The sequence below is a fragment of the Callorhinus ursinus genome, unplaced genomic scaffold (assembly GCF_003265705.2).
Source record: "Callorhinus ursinus isolate GAN/ISIS: 27379988/994484 unplaced genomic scaffold, GSC_fseal_2.0 scaffold20, whole genome shotgun sequence".
Classification (NCBI taxonomy): Eukaryota; Metazoa; Chordata; class Mammalia; order Carnivora; family Otariidae; genus Callorhinus; species Callorhinus ursinus.
In genome coordinates this window covers 3,282,026-3,297,795 of record NW_027397082.1, presented here as the reverse complement: position 1 = coordinate 3,297,795, position 15,770 = coordinate 3,282,026, and the positions used below count along the sequence as shown (strand labels likewise).

The 15,770-nt window shown below is 45.3% G+C and overlaps 1 long non-coding RNA gene across 1 annotated transcript in view; it reads right to left on the bottom strand.

Moving 5' to 3' along the window:
- LOC141374622 (uncharacterized) overlaps positions 1–15,770 on the bottom strand; it is a 214,310-nt gene that overhangs the window by 198,038 nt on the left and 502 nt on the right. The gene's annotated exons all lie outside the window — the stretch shown is intronic.

The following is a 15,770-nucleotide window of genomic DNA, read 5'->3' as shown; positions in this document are numbered from 1 at the left end:
TAAACCCAATCATCATCTCTATAAATGCTGCCGAAAGTTTATCTTTACCATCATTCCCTCTTAGAAACTTTTAGTAAACTGAATAGGAGGATATTTCCTTAACACCATCGAGAATATCTATCCCAGACTAATGACAAGATCATTCCCCCCAGACAATAAAGGACACCCTGAATATCAGAAACAAGATCCTGATGGCACAATCACCTCCTCGACCTCTGCCGGGTGAGTCCCCAAGGCAGCCTGACCATAGGGAGAAAGAAATGATTCTCTAAGTAGACCACATTATTTTATTTGCAGTCAGACTTGTCTTCTATGTTTTCCTGATCTTGGGCTAATAATGAAATAATCCAGGTTATTAAATTGTTTCCTCTCACACCAAGCCCTGACATAGAATACTCTGAGGTCCCACACGAGCATCGTGGTTAAGAAACAAAGTGGCAAATGGTCCCAAGGGACGGTATCCACAGAGACCAGCAGCTCCAGGCTGAGATGCTGAGAGCTTTTGGGGGGAAAGCCCTAGTTAGAGAATTTGACACTGGAAGGAGATTTCTTGGCTTGGTCCAAGGTCATCCTTCCTCTCCCACTTCAGTTTCCTTTTATGTAAAGACAGTGGGACCCAACCAACTTTTGATGACAGTATTTGGACAACGTGTCCTTACACTAAAGATTAAAAGTATACTAAACAAATATTGAAACTCTGGTTAGTAAGTTTTATTCTTGCCACAGAGCCATGGGTTAGCAATGCTGAAACTACTTTCTGTATGTGGTAGATCTGAGCAAATAAATATACTGGGCATCATGGGGACCAGGTTTCTCACTGGTAGAGAGAGGAGTTACAGAAATGGAAAAGGGAAAGGCTAGAATATACCCTGTCATGCTGGATTGGAACTGGAGGTATCAGTGTGAACTAATGGGTCTTAACAGAAACAGATTGTTCAATATGAAAATAGATACAGGTGTGGTGTGTGTGTGTGTGTGTGTGTGTGTGTGTGTGTGTGTGTGTACATCTATGTCTTACCTCTGTTCAATACAAGGGCCTAGAAGCAATGGCATTCCAATAGCAGAAAGCTATTAGCCTCTAGATATTGGTTTCTAAATATTGTTATCCATTTAAATGAAATAGAGTTCCTTGGAGAAACTGCTGATTCGGGGGTGGAAATGGGAAAAGTACGAAGATGAACCTAAAACATCTTGTGCCCAAAAGTAAGGGAGTGCTCAAAAACGATGGTGACATATCAAAAGGACTTGGAAGCCAGCTCGAAGGTATCTTATGGCAAAATCTGGGACACCTGGACATCAAAATATATAATGATAGTAAAGGACTACAACTTATGGAGTATAATAATCCATGAATCCACACTGATGTAAATAAGCAAATACATATACATATATATATATACACACATATACATGAATAAATAAATAAGAAGGAAAAGTTCTTCTTTACAGAGGAAAGTCAATGAATAAATGAAGAAGAAATGATGGGATTATAAAATCATCATTATGATAACAATTGATTAAGGCAAGAATAATCAAAGGATGCTCAAGTCAGTGGGTGACATTTTTATTTTGACATGATCACAGAGCACCTTTGCATGATATAGTTATTATTTATAAATGGCAAAATAGTAACTTTACAGTGGAGATACCTAACAAGCAATTTCCATCAAATAATCAACTTTAACATCATCAGTAATAGGTCAGATCAACAGCATGTGCCCCTTAATAGGATGCACTAAGAGAACACGGTATTATTTCTGAAGTATTTCTGCCAAAAGCCCAGACTCTGAATCTAATTACGAGGCAACATCAGACCAACCCAAAGGAGGGGCATTCTAAAAATTAACTGCTCTAGAGCCTTCAAAAATATAAATTCACGAACTATAAAACAAGTCTCAGAAACTGTTCCAGTTTTTTAAAAAACTAAAGAAATGTGAGAACTGAATGCACACATGATCCTGGGTTTCCTTTGGCAATAAAGACATTTATCCTGTGTCTTTATAATTGAATTCATTGACAATTGGAACCTGAATATGGTCTGATATTGGAAATAATGGATAATGTTAACTTCCTAATTTTGGATGCTGAACTAGGACTATGTGAGAGAAGGTCTCTGTTTTTAAAAATTCATACAAAAGTAGGTAGGGATAAAGTATTAATCGTGTCTGTAATGGACTCTCAGCATTTCAGCAGAAATAAATAATGTAGAAGTATATAGAGAGAGGAATAAAGCAAATGTTAAAGGTTACCATTTGGAACTCGGTGAAGGGTAATCCCAATTCTTTGAACTATTTTTACAGCTTTATGAAAGTCTGAAATCATGTCAAAATTTTAAAAAGTTAAAATAAAAAGAAGAGTGTTGCAGTTGGAAAACAGAGCCAAGAATTCAGTGGTACTCATCCCATTGAGAGGTAGGTCGGTGTCCCCTCCTCTTGATGATGGGTGCGCTTGTACCTACTTCTACCCTGAACTATGAAGGAAACAATGTCGTGTGACTTTAAGACCAAGTCAGCAAAGAGGACCATGCAGCTTTCACCTTTATAACTGGAAAACTTACTCTCATAGCCCAGAGCCACCCTGAGATCATCATGCTGCAAAGACCACACAGAGGCTTCCAGCTACCAGCGGTGTGAGCTGAGCAGCCCCAGCCCAGGCACCAGACGGGTGAGTGAAGAAGCCATCTTGGAAGTGAGTCCTTCAGCCCTACCTAATCCCACCCGCAACGATTTAACATTACCCCCAGCTCTTTGAGTCACAGCTGAGGTCCCTGCCGACATGATAGAACAGAAAAGAGTACCCCTCTGTCCCTTCCAAATTCCCGACCCACAGAATCCATGGGCGTAATAAAACTGTTGCTGTCTTATGCCACTTGGTCTTGGGTGGTTTGCTACACAGCCCTAGGTAACCAGAACGAATAGCTAACATTTCTACGGCACCGACTGTAGGCCAGACAATGGTGCTGACTACTTCACCTGGACTGTCTCCCAAACCCCTTTCCACAATCCTGTGTGACAGACACTATATTCTTCCCATCTTACGGATGAGGCAATTGAGGCCCAAAGAGTCTTCATAACTCGCCCAAGGTCAAAGAGCTGGTTAGGTTATAAAACTAGGACTTCTTCATAGGAGTCCACATTGCCCCCAGAGCACCCTGCTACATTCTGTCTCCCTAAATGCCTTCGTTCCTTCATTTCTCATTTAGCCAACAAATAAACCACATTAGGGGCTGGAGACACCATGGTGGGCAATGTAGATACCATTCCTGCCTTTGTGGTACTTACAGTCTGGTAGGACAGACAGACATCAAACACACAGCACCGAAGGTGCTATAAAATAACAACGTGATTCATGCAGGGAATGAAAGGGGCCCAAGTGATTCGGCTGAGCAAGTCAGCAGTATCCACAGGCTGGAGTCCTTCGAGAGCAGAATTCCAGGATTCCAGCTGCCCCCGTCTTACTCTCACAAGCACAGGGCTCCCCTTCTATTTTTCAGACAAGCTAGAATGCAGACAAGTCTCTGCCTGGGCTGGCTCTAACCCAATGAACACAGGGCAGATGAACATGTGTGGCTGTTTCCCCAAGAGTAGCACCCCCCCAGGGGAAGGGAATTGTAATGGCATATGGTCACTGTTGGGGCGCCTGGGTGGCTCAGTCATTGGGCGTCTGCCTTCGGCTCAGGTCATGATCCCAGGGTCCTGGGATCGAGCCCCGCATCGGGCTCCCTGCTCAGCGGGAAGCCTGCTTCTCCCTCTCCCACTCCCCCTGCTTGTGTTCTCTCTCTCGCTGTCTCTCTCTGTCAAATAAATAAATAAAAATCTAAAAAAAAAAAAAAAAGGAAAAGAAATATGGCCATTGTTCCTCTAATTCAATCAACAGAAAAAAGATTGCTTTCAAGTACTATACCCTCTTGCCACTATCACCCCCCCACAAAAAAAAGTAGATCTGAGAGGGCCTAGGAATCTGTATTTTTCCCAGCTGGTCAGTTCTGAGCTCTTACGGACGGGAGAGGTGCCCCATCACACCCAGTGGAGCCCAGAGCTGCAAGGATTCAGCCCAGACCTGGCAGCAGGAGCCCACAACGTCTCTTCCCTGCCCTCACTGCCCCTCCCAGTTCCCCAAACTGGGGACCTGTGGGCAGCTAGCATTCCAAGCTGGAGGTGTTGCCACCTCGCAGAGCCCAGGAGTCGCTTTCCTTCCGCAGCTTTGGCCTGACATCTGGTGGAGAAAGGTGAAGTGGCACATTTAGTCATTTAGGTGGGTAGCTGGAGCCCCAGACAGACATCACAGGAGATTTTCCTTGCACTGAAAGGAAGGTTCCAGAGAACCAACAGAAGGGGGCAAGGCGGCGGGGGCAGTCTTTCCCTTGGACCAGTAAGAGCCACCATGTCTTGGGGCAGGTGCTTCACCTACATTAACCCATCGAATCTTTCGAACGCAGCCATGAGGTAGGTGAGAGCTTCCTCCGATGAGGAAACAGCCCCTAAGAAAGGTGCAGTGGTTCTTCCAGGTCGGGCAGCTAGGCAACGGAGGAGGAGGATGCAACCCCAGCTTTGTCTGACTTCAAAACCATGTTCTCACTAACTCCACCATCTTGTTTCTCAGCGAGAGTCAACTGAGACATGGAGGGGAAGGAGTGTTCATGGGGGCCATTCGCCTCCGTCCAGTCGGCTGCCACATATTTCCTGAGCTAGGGTCAGGGGTTCTGAACTGTAGGTTAGGCAGCCGGTCCCAACAGGTGTTCTCAAAACTGCCTGATGACAGATTATCAGGAGACCACGTTACACTCACACATTCCGGGCTTGATCTCGGGTCCCCTGAGCCATCCTCCGGGGAAGAGGTGTGGGGACCTGCAGTTTAATCAGCATCCCAGGTGATTGCTAACTTCAGGTTGATTTGGGAATTTGCGGGTGTTTCCTGCACAGGTGGGGGGCGTAGCCTCATTAGTAGGGTGGTGGTACTAACCCCTCGTCACCAGGTGCTGCTCTGCTCACACCAGAAAGCAAAGCGCAGGAAGTGCGGGCCTCACGCACTCCACCCAGAGCCCCGGGCCTGAGACAGGGCTTGAGGCCACTTCTCATTCCACTCTTTCCCAAAGTGTCACAGTCCCCTTGGAAGCTCACTCGGATAGTTTCTCCAACTTAACGTGGCCAAACCAGAACTCTTGGCCTCCACAGCAGACCTGCTGTCCCCTCCCGTCCCCCACCTTCAGTCCTTGACGCCACCGTCTTCTAGCTGCCAGACCAAAACCATGGGACCCATCGTCGCCTCCCTTCTCCCCTCCCCACCCCCCACATCCAGTCCATTGGCAAGTCCTGGCACAAATCAGATCCGAGGCTTGTCCCCTCTGCAACCAGCCCAGACCAAGCCTTCCTCACAGTCCACCTGGACCTGGGCAGGAGCTAACTCGTCTGCTCGCCTCCTCCCTCTCTTGGTCTCTCATGCCGTTGCCCGAAGGGATTCTTTTAAACAGAAAATTTTAAAATTTTAAAAAAGAAAGAAAAGATGAAAAGGAAGAAAGAAAATCAGATCGAGTTTGCCCCTGCTTAACTCTCTGAATGGTGACCCAGTGCAACTAAAATAAAATCTTAACCCCTTACTAGAATGTCTTTCCCGTGAAGGGAAGGAACATTTTCTTTTTCTTTTTAAGATTTTATTTATTTGAGAGAGAGAGAGTCTGTGTGCACAAGCAGAGGGAGCAGCAGAAGGAGAGGGAGAAGCGGGCTCCCTGCCGAGCAAGGAGCCCAATGTGGGGCTCAATCCCAGGACCCCAGGATCACGACCTGAGCCAAAGGCAGACACTTTTAACGACTGAGCCAGCCAGCGCTCTGAGAAGGCACATTTTCATCTAGCTTGCTGCTCTACCCCCACGACCTGGAGGTACTGGCACTGGCTCATCAAGAGTCATTTCCATAATTAATTATTCCTTTACAATAACCCAGGCTGTTGCCTCTTGTACTTTCTACAAATGAAGCAGCTAGCAAGTTTGACACAGGAGAGTATAACACCCCAAAGTGGGACTGGAGAGGGGGACGTGGAGTAAAAACAGGCAGGGCTCCACACAAGCAGGGAGAAGGCTAGGGGCCGGGGGCTCCCTTACTTTGATTGGGGTTCTCCCAGCTGAAGGAAAATCAGGCGCTCGCAGAGCTTAGCAGATGACTGACAAGTATGCACCCCAGAGTCCTGGACTCTTGCCGCTTCGGTGGTGGGGCAGCTTGTCAAAAAAGTACAAAGTCACAGCTTTGATGGCAGAGCAAACTCCCCAGTGCGCTGGGTCTGTTTGCAGGCTCTTCCTGCCTGTGTGCGTACAGATGATGCACCACAAATGATTTCAGTTCCAAGAACACAGACTGGGGCGGAGGGTGTTCTCAGACTTCAGCGCTGCAGAGACACGGAGAGATAATGACCCTTTCATTGACTGAGGGGCGGATGGCAAAGGGAAGTATAGATCCTAAAATCCCGGATAGGAAGACAAATTGTAGGCCAGCAGCGAGAGAAGAAATGTCTACATTGAGAAAACTGAGAATATGCCAGAGACTAATGTTAGCCCAAGGAACGTGTCCATAAGAAAACACAGAGGAGATAATGGAGAATCTGGAAGAAACCATTAACCATTCATCAAGCATTTATGGGATGCCGGCTCTAGGCTGGTTTTCAGGGTGCCTGGGAAGAGAGGATGCCTCCCTCTCTGGGACCCCCTGTAGGACGCTTATACTCTTTCACCACGCAGTATTGTATTATCTGGGTGGGGGCTCCTCATGGTGAGGACTGTCATTTCTGTGTCCCTAGCACAGAGCCCAGCATTACTCAACACTATGGTGGTGGGGTGGGCAACGGGAGGGGCGCTGAAGCTTTTCCCTGGAGAAAAGGTCATCCTATGAAAATACCACCCTTTATCACTAGGTGGCGCTCAAGGCTCACACAGCTTTGGACACAGCCCTTGAGCAGCGAATGCCCTTAAAAGATCATGTAAATCCCACCAGGTTTTTATTTGTTTGTTTTTAATATCTGAAGGGGAAGCTGATGTTCTTAATCAGTTTTCCCCTCCCCAACCCCATCAAAATCTAATTTTTTTTTTCAGACCCAGACTCTTGTCTGTAAACAAGCTGTGAAATGGACTTCTGAGCTTAGTCTGAGCATCAGGCTGAGCTCACTTTCTTTCTAGATGTCTGTGACATGTGGGGTTGATCTGTTGATATCTGGAAAGCGAGTGTCTCCATTCTGAGCCGGCGGTGGCCAGGCTAGATACTGTTGCCTTGCCGGCCTTGAACTAATGGGTCCGATCCAAGCCCATTCCATGACTTTTATTGGAATTACTACGTTTGAGAAATTCCTTTACGGTGGGCTTGCAAGTCATAAGGCTGTAAGCCTGAGCTTCTAGAAAAGAGCTCTGAGAACTGACAAGAGAGAAACAGATGGTTGGGGACCTCCCGTGAGTGCCAGGAGCCATCACGCTTAAGCCAGCTCTGGACTCTCCAGTGGCTTCAACCAGCGTCAGCCAATAAATTCCTTGTCTGCTTAAAGCCAGTTTCAGTGGGGTTCCTCTCTCAACACTGAAAGAGCTCCTACTACTACATTTGAAGAAAGGTCCTTGTCACCTGAAAGGAGTTTCTAGACCAAAGGCGGAGGTATATATTCAGTCTCTAGGGTCAGCTGCCTATATTTGAACGAGGAGCTTCAAGCAGCAGCTTCAGGAAGCCCAGAGACAGCCTTGGAGCTGCCCAGCACCTGGAATCCAGACACGGTGCTGAGTACTAGACATCTCTGGGCTTCAGGAGCACGGAGGGAAAAGGCAGCCTCTGAGTGCTAGCTCTCTGGTGATAAGGATGACAATAATAGCTTATTTTTCAGATGAACATAGGATCTAAGAGTTATGGGCACCCCCATGTTGGTTGTAGCATTATTCATAGTAGCCAAGATATGGAGACAACCTAAGTGTACATCAACAGATACAAGGGCAAGGAAAGTGTGAGATTACGTGTATATATACATATACATATACATACAAGAGATTGTTATAGATTTAATCTCACATTTTCTTTGTCCATATAAATATTATTGAGCCATGAGGAAGAAGGAAATCCTGCCATTTGTGACAACATGGATGAATCTTGAGGACGTTACGCTAAGTGAAATAAGTCAGACAGAGAAAGACAAACATTGTGATCACATTTATATGTGGAATCTCAAAAAGCCTAACTCAGAGAGACAGCAAATGGAATGGCAGCTACCAGGAAGGCATTGGGGGGGGGGGCAGGCGGGGTGGGAGGAGATCCTGGAATGTTGGTCAAACAGTACAAACTTCCAGTTTTAAGATGAATAAGTTCTGGGGACCTATTAGACAGCATGGTGACTATAGTTAATGATTCTTATATACTTGGAATTTGCTAAGAAAATAGATCTGACATATTCTCACCACAAAAAAAAATGGTAATTATGTGATAAAGGTGTGAGCTAACACTATGGTGGTAATCATTTTACAATACAGAAGTGTATCAAATCAACACATTGTACACATTAAACTTACCCGATATATTTCAGTTCCATCTCAGTCAAGCTGGGGGGATAAACTAACATTTCATGAGTAATATATGCCAGACCTTTTCTCAGTGTTGTATGTGTACTAGTCCATTCGATCCTGACAGTTCTATATAGCAGGTGTATTTGTCACCCCACCAACAGGTGAGGAAACTGGATCTTAAAGTTTGGCCAGTGTCACTCACTAGTTTTTTTTGGGGGGGGGGGTTGTTTGTTTTTTTAAAGGAGGGTTGGATTGGAATCCAGGCAGTTGAGGCGAGGAGACCGAATGAACCTCCTCCGAGTTCAGACCCAGGGTCCAAGCTGAGTATGTGGCTGACCAGCTCCTGAGTCATCTGATCCACCATTTCAGGCTCTCGAAACCCACGACCAGGACTAGAGTTGGTCCTAAACTTGGTGGAAGTGAGCCTGCAGGTGCAGACACTTGAGTGGAAACTGAGGCCTGGTGTGGACCAGCAGGTTCTCCTGTGAGGACAGAAGCCACTTTGGAGCTTTGGAGTAAGACCCATGTCCAAAACCTGGATCTGTCCCGTCCCAGCTGGGCACTTAACCTCCCTGAGCATCAGCCTTTATGTCTATAAAATTGGGCTGACAAAAACACCCCTTTATAAGATCGCTGTAAGGATTCCAAGAGATCATGCAGGTAAAACATATATTGCCGTGCCCAGTGCCCAGAGAGCTCCCACAAAAGGCTCAGGATAGTATTTATTTTATATGAGATAGGGAGAAAGTGATTAGGGAACTACAAAAATCGAAGAATTTTTGGAACTTTGAAAATGAGACACAATAGTGGAGGTTCTATAAATCGGTGGTTCTCAGCCTGGGCAGCACCTTAGAATCACTTAGGGGACTTTTTTAAAAATCCCATTCCTGCACCCTGCCCCCAGACCAATTACATCAGAATCCATGGGGAGGGGACCTAGACATTGATTTTTTTTTTTTTAAAGCACCCGGGTAACTAGTGTTCAGTCAGGGTACAGAGCCGCTGCTAAGATGCCCAAGAATTTGGGTCCCCCAGAAACCAAGTGATGAGGCCCTTGCCAGCTTTCTTCTGAAACTAGAAAAGGGTGGTCTCTCCAATAGTAAAATCAAAGCTCATGGCCCCCTCTGACAGCTGAAATTTACACAAGGTTTGGACAGGTCTGTTCTCAACCTCAGTGTTTCAATTAACAGCTCCTCCCGGCTTCGGTGACATGGTGACAGATGGATGAAATGAATACGCTAGGAGATTAAATAACGGGGAGATGTTATGCCAACAAAATTAACTTGTCCAGCCCTGTTCCTTAGCAACTGCACTATTATTTCAGGTTTCCTTTCGAAGCGTCTGGTTATTCACACCACTCCCTTTCATTAAAATGCGAGGCACCATTATTTATAACTTCAATGAGAAGGAGAGAAAAATCAAGGAATGAAGCAAAAGAAACTTCTAACCACCCTTCACATGGCATCAGGTGGGCCCTGGACAAACAGGATCGAATTGGCAACTTGTAAATTGGGATGCTTATTTCATTTTCCTGCAGACGTCGCAATCTGCGCCCCTCCAAGGCTTCACAAAGCAGTCCTGCCTTTTATGAAAGCACAGTGCAGTTTCCAATCCAATCAGGGGCTGCCCAGATTGTCATTGTGTGGGAGTCAGGCCCTGAATGCTGGAGTTCAGGACACAATGTTCTCAGAAGAAAATCGCTTTTGTGCAGCAAGAACAGGCACAGAGTGGGTAACCGGCGGGTTGTCAGAGGGGCTGGGGGAACCCTCCTCTTTCTAAACTCTGCCCAGCTGAGTTGCCAAAGACCCATCCTCTTCTCAGATGGAGTCTCCCCTGGATGACCAGCAACTCCCAGGCTTGGCAGAACTCTCCCAACTTCACTGATGGAGTGTTCGCAGCTCTGGGCAGCAGGAATCCCTGAGATACAGTGCCCGGCCCAGAAGCGTGGCTTCTTGTCAGCACCTAATCAGATCCAGCTGTGCTCTTGGCTGCCCTGGCCTGATCATCTTATTTATTGACCACTGTGCCCTTCTGGTCCCAAATGATTTTTTTAAGTATCTTCCAGAAATCTCTGCCTACAAGGTTTGCTATCGTTGCTCTGGGCTTGAGGTTGAGAGTATATCCATTTTATCCTTGGAAGCTGGGGTTGTTAACCAAGGTTAAGAATTCAGTGGGTCTGGGGGGTGGGGGGGATGGGTTAGCCTGGTGATGGGTATTAAAGAGGGCACGTTCTACGTGGAGCACTGGGTGTTATGCACAAACAATGAATCATGGAACACTACATCAAAAACTAATGATGTCATGTATGGTGATTAACGTAACAATAAAAAAATTTAAAGAAAAAAAAGAATTCAGTGGGTCTGTGAACTGGCATCAGAAAATAATTGACCTGTATTTTTTGACTCACCTATCACACACACCAAAAAAGGCATTTCCTTCCATTATGAATGTAGGCAAAAAGGCATAGTCCAATTAGAGACATCAGTGACTCTGTTACCAGTAGAAGTTACCGATTATTCGACATCACACTGCAACTGTGGCAGATTCTCCAAACACTGCTAATGCAAATCAGGTTTCAACGTTACAGTGACCATGTTACAGACCCGCCACTAGATATTTTATTTAGTATATTAATAAAGAAATGGGCATGTTAATATATCCCAACTGTAAGTTTTTAAATATTTTAACTATATTTTTAACTGTGTTTTAACGTAATTGGTTTCCTTTGCAAACCTATGTGTCTTACGCACTTAAAAACGTTATCTTGGAACTTCTAGGAAGATATATGTACTTTTTCCTATTCCTCCTGCTAAGTGTCACTAAAAATCCTAATATTAAACATAAAGAAAACATAAGATTCTGAAAGGTAGAAGGAAGGACCAGATAGGAACCTTGGAACCCAGAGAACAACACAGTAGCATGCTCCCTGGCTTGTACTTCTGTTTCGTAGACCCCAGACTTGGGGCCGCAAACAATGGCAGCACAAAACACCACTAGGCATAGGCAAAATTAAAAGGCCCCCCCCCCAAAAGTCTACTCTCTCTGGCCAAACACAGGAAAGAAGCTTAGCAAGACAGGTAACTTTCAGGCAATAGCTGCTCTCTACTCCAGCCAAAGACCACAGAAAAACTGTGGCCACACCCACACTGGCTATTGTTCTGGATATGGTATCTTTGCTAGAAAAGATTAACATGGCCTCAGGTACGTGGTATGTAGCCTTTGATCAGGCAAAGGTATTCCTTTACTTTCCTATCAAAAGAAAACATCAGAAACAGTTTGCATTCAGTCTACATTTTATAGTTTTGTCCCAGGGCCATTAACTCTCCTGCTCTCCAGCATAATAGAGCCCAAAGAGGTTGACCAGTTGAACATCCATCAAATCACACTGGCTCACAACCTATGATATTGTGCTAATTGGACTAAATAAGCAAGATGAAAGTGATACATTTGGAGTTGAGCACAAGCAGGACCAGCCCCCATGTCCCTCAACACAGTTATATCAGCACTTCCCATCAGTTCACACCTACGTCACATGGGGAATCCCTCATGGGCAGCTGATGTTCTGTAGTAGGTTGGTTCAGTATGTTGGTACAAGTCAAAAAAAAAAAAAAAAAGATGGTGATTGCATTCTAGTTTCCTCTCAGTAATGGCCTTAAAAGACAATAGAGGCTTGAGTAGAGCTTCAGAAAGTGTACCTGATCATCCACTTTGTGTGGAAAGTGAAGTTCACCATGGTTAGAATATATATGGACTCATGGGCAGTGTTAAATGGCCTGCTTCATGTCAGGAACTATTAGCCCCTTCAGGGATTGCCTCAGTTGAAGAGAGCCACCTTATTCAAGGCCGTGCCTTCTTTCCTTACAACCTACATCCAATGACTGACATGGAGAATGGTCCCATGCTTCCTGTTCACATACGATATCCCAGATACTCCCATCAGGTTGGCTGAGGCCTCCACTGGGACGACCTTGCACTCAGCTTCTCCCTCTGACCAATAATCTGCTTCCTTTCCCTTCATTTTCCTTCCCTTCCCTTCCCTTCCCCAGGTTGTCGATCCTCAAAGAATTCCTTAATAAACAACCTGCATGCTAATCTCTTTCTCAGAGTCTATTTCTCAGAAAACTCAACTGGTGACCCTAGTCTTTGAATATGTTAAGACGAGCTCTGAGGTGAGTAGGAGTGCCCCTGCCCCAATTCATATGTTGAAGCCCTAACCTCCAATATGACTGTATTCAGAGACGGGGCCATTAGAGACAATTAAATAAGATCATAAAGGGTGAGATCTTAATCCAATATGACTAGTCCTTATAAGAAAAGGAAGAGACACCGAGGATATACACACAGAGAGAAAAGGCCATGCAAGGACACAGTATAAGAAGACAGCCATCTGCAAGTCAAGGAGACAGGCCCCAGGAAAAAAATTAAAATTGCCGACACCTTGATCTTGGACTTCAATCTCTACAACTGTGAGAAATAAATTCATGTTGTCTAAGCCACCCAGTCTGTGGTATTTTGTTATGGCAGCCTGAGCTAAGACACAGTTCTAGCAAACTAGCACAGAGAGCTAAAGACTAAGTTGAGGAGATTCCCCAGAAGAGAAAAATGATGAGATGTGGGGTAGTCTTGAAGGAAAGAAGCGGATCAGTAGTTTGGAGACTGGACACCAGGGGAACAGAGTGTGGAAGGGGTACAAGGAAGGAGGCTGATAAGAAATTTTCATTTGGGGCGTTGCTGAAGGATTTGTATGATGTTTTAAGTACTTTATATTACTGGGACATAAATCATCTTTGGGTAACCAATGGTCTTTGAGGACCATCCCGGAAATTGCCTGCCTCCAGATTTCTTTTTGAGTCAGACAGTAAAGGTCCTCAAGATTAATGCTTTATGCTTCATTGGGTATTCTCTTACTTTCTACAGAAAGCATTCCTGATTGATGCAGGTATTAAGTACCTATGGCATAGACCCCATATTTTACCTTTTCTTCCTAATGCAAATAGGGCACATAGGAAACATCTAACCTAAGAAGACATTCAGATATCTGATGCTAATTTCTCTCAAAAGCCCTTTGCCACCTATTGTCTCTTCTCCATCCTCACTTGAACTGCCCTACCCCTAACCCTTCTTCTCCTTCTCCCAGAAGATGGTAACGATTCTCTAACTCATCTCCCTGCTTCCTGTCTCTCCCTGAACCACACTTTCCCCGTTGCCAGAGCTGGTTCCTAGAGTATGTTCTTGAACAAGTCATTTTTTTTTTTTTTTATCTCCCGCTCATTCTAAACCTGCAATGACTCCCTACTGCCTCCCAAAAGGCCCAGACTCCTTAGGTTGAAACTCAAATTAGGATGTTACATGGATAAGGATGCAGGCTCTGGAATTCAGATCCCAGCTCCACCACTTAGTACCTGGGACACCTTGACAATTTGCTTGGCTTTCTTAAATGTCTGTTTTCCTAGCTGTAAATTAAGAAAAGTAGTAAGAATGCCTACTTCCTAATGTGTTGGGAGATAAATGATATAATGGAAAGTACCCAGCACATAGTAAGAATTCAACAAACTTATTTGGTATTATTAATCTTCCTGGCTCTAGCTTCAGCCAACCCATCTTTCATCCTTCTCATAAGCACAGCCAATACCCTCCACTGGACATCATCCTTTCGCACCTCGGACCTCTCACTAATGCTCTTCCCTGTCCATAGCATGCTTTCCTGCCATTACTCTCTTTATTGCTTACAATCTCAGGAACTTTCAAAGTCTGGCTCAAAAGCCACCTCATTCATGAAGACTTCTTTGATCATGAAGGCCAAATGTGAATATCTCCTCCACTGAATTTGCATGGCACTTACTTGTGTACCACTTTCATGCTTAGGCGTGTCGGGGGAGTATTCCAGTTTCTTGTCAACTTGCTTTCTCCCCTGGCTCCCAATCTGTGGAGACACCTGGGCTGGCTCTAGCCCTCCTCTGAAGACACTGCGCCTCCGAAGATGGTCTTCACTAAATGACTCTGCCCTTCGGAGTTTCAGCAACCTCTCCCTCCCCTCCTCGGGGATGTTCCTGAAATCAGGGATGGTAACAGCTCCTCTGCTTCTACTAGCTACTGGTTACTGCTCAATCCTCATACTTACGTACACCCTCACCTTTGTAAACAGACCCTTTATCAATAAACCCTCCTCAACTGTGTTGGGATGGGACCTGGCTGAAACACCTGTGGTCAAAAAAGGTGAAGCACTTTACTCCCCATGGGTCTTTGACCTTTGTGAATTCAACATACAAGAGGGATTCACCTCCCAACTCCTGGGATTCACCCCATCCCCCAACCCTGGGTTGTCAGTGTGTCATTTTAAACACCAGCTATTGTTTGCAGGGGAACAGCTGGGGTGGCACCAGCCATGATCAGGTGCTGAGCAGGATCTGGAAACAGCCAAGGAGAAACGGGCAAGGCCTTTGTGTTGGGAGCCAAGGTTCCCACAACCCACTCAGATGGTATCAATGGGAAGGCTCCACAAAGAATCATCCCCTCACCCTGCCCCCATCCACCAAGGGGCAGCATCCTAGTCTCTGTGATTAGAACAAATTCAAACTGCTCTGCATTTCTTGCAGAGCTCTGGGAGCCCTTCTAAGTCCCAAAATTGTCTCTTCAACCAATGCCACTCACTGGCTGAAAAATGGCTAAATAGTGGTACATTCAGACCACCAACTCCTCTTCAGTCAGCCAGCCTAGAATGAGGGCCATCCCTATGTCTCAACATAGAAGGCCATCGTTAATATAACTTTAAGAAGAGTAAATTATAAAACATTATGTACAGTTTAATCCCATTTTTGTAAAATATAAACTGCATATATGTGTGCTCCTGATAGAGTCTGGAAAGAAAAGCACGAACTATTAACAACTTCCCCAGGAGAGGTAAAAGGGAAATTTTCACCTATTCTTTTTTAAAGTAAAAGATTTGTTGTTTTTGTGACTTAAAAAATAATCTCGATGCTGGAGTTTCCTTATTCAGCAAGAAGCCTAGCTTTAGATCAACAATTTCGTGGAGCAGTGGGTCAACAGGTGATTTTTGTTTTTCTCCTGGGCTAGCTTCGTTCCACCTGCTGACCCCACATCTTCAGGGAAAACACGAAGTGTGTTCTGACCAGGTTGCAGGAACCTCCACTCCCAACATGAAGACCTTGCTGGGCGCTGCCACTTGGTTCCCTCAGGAAAAACAGCCAAACACATTGCTGCAGGAGAGCCACTGGGAGAGGCCCCCCAAGGT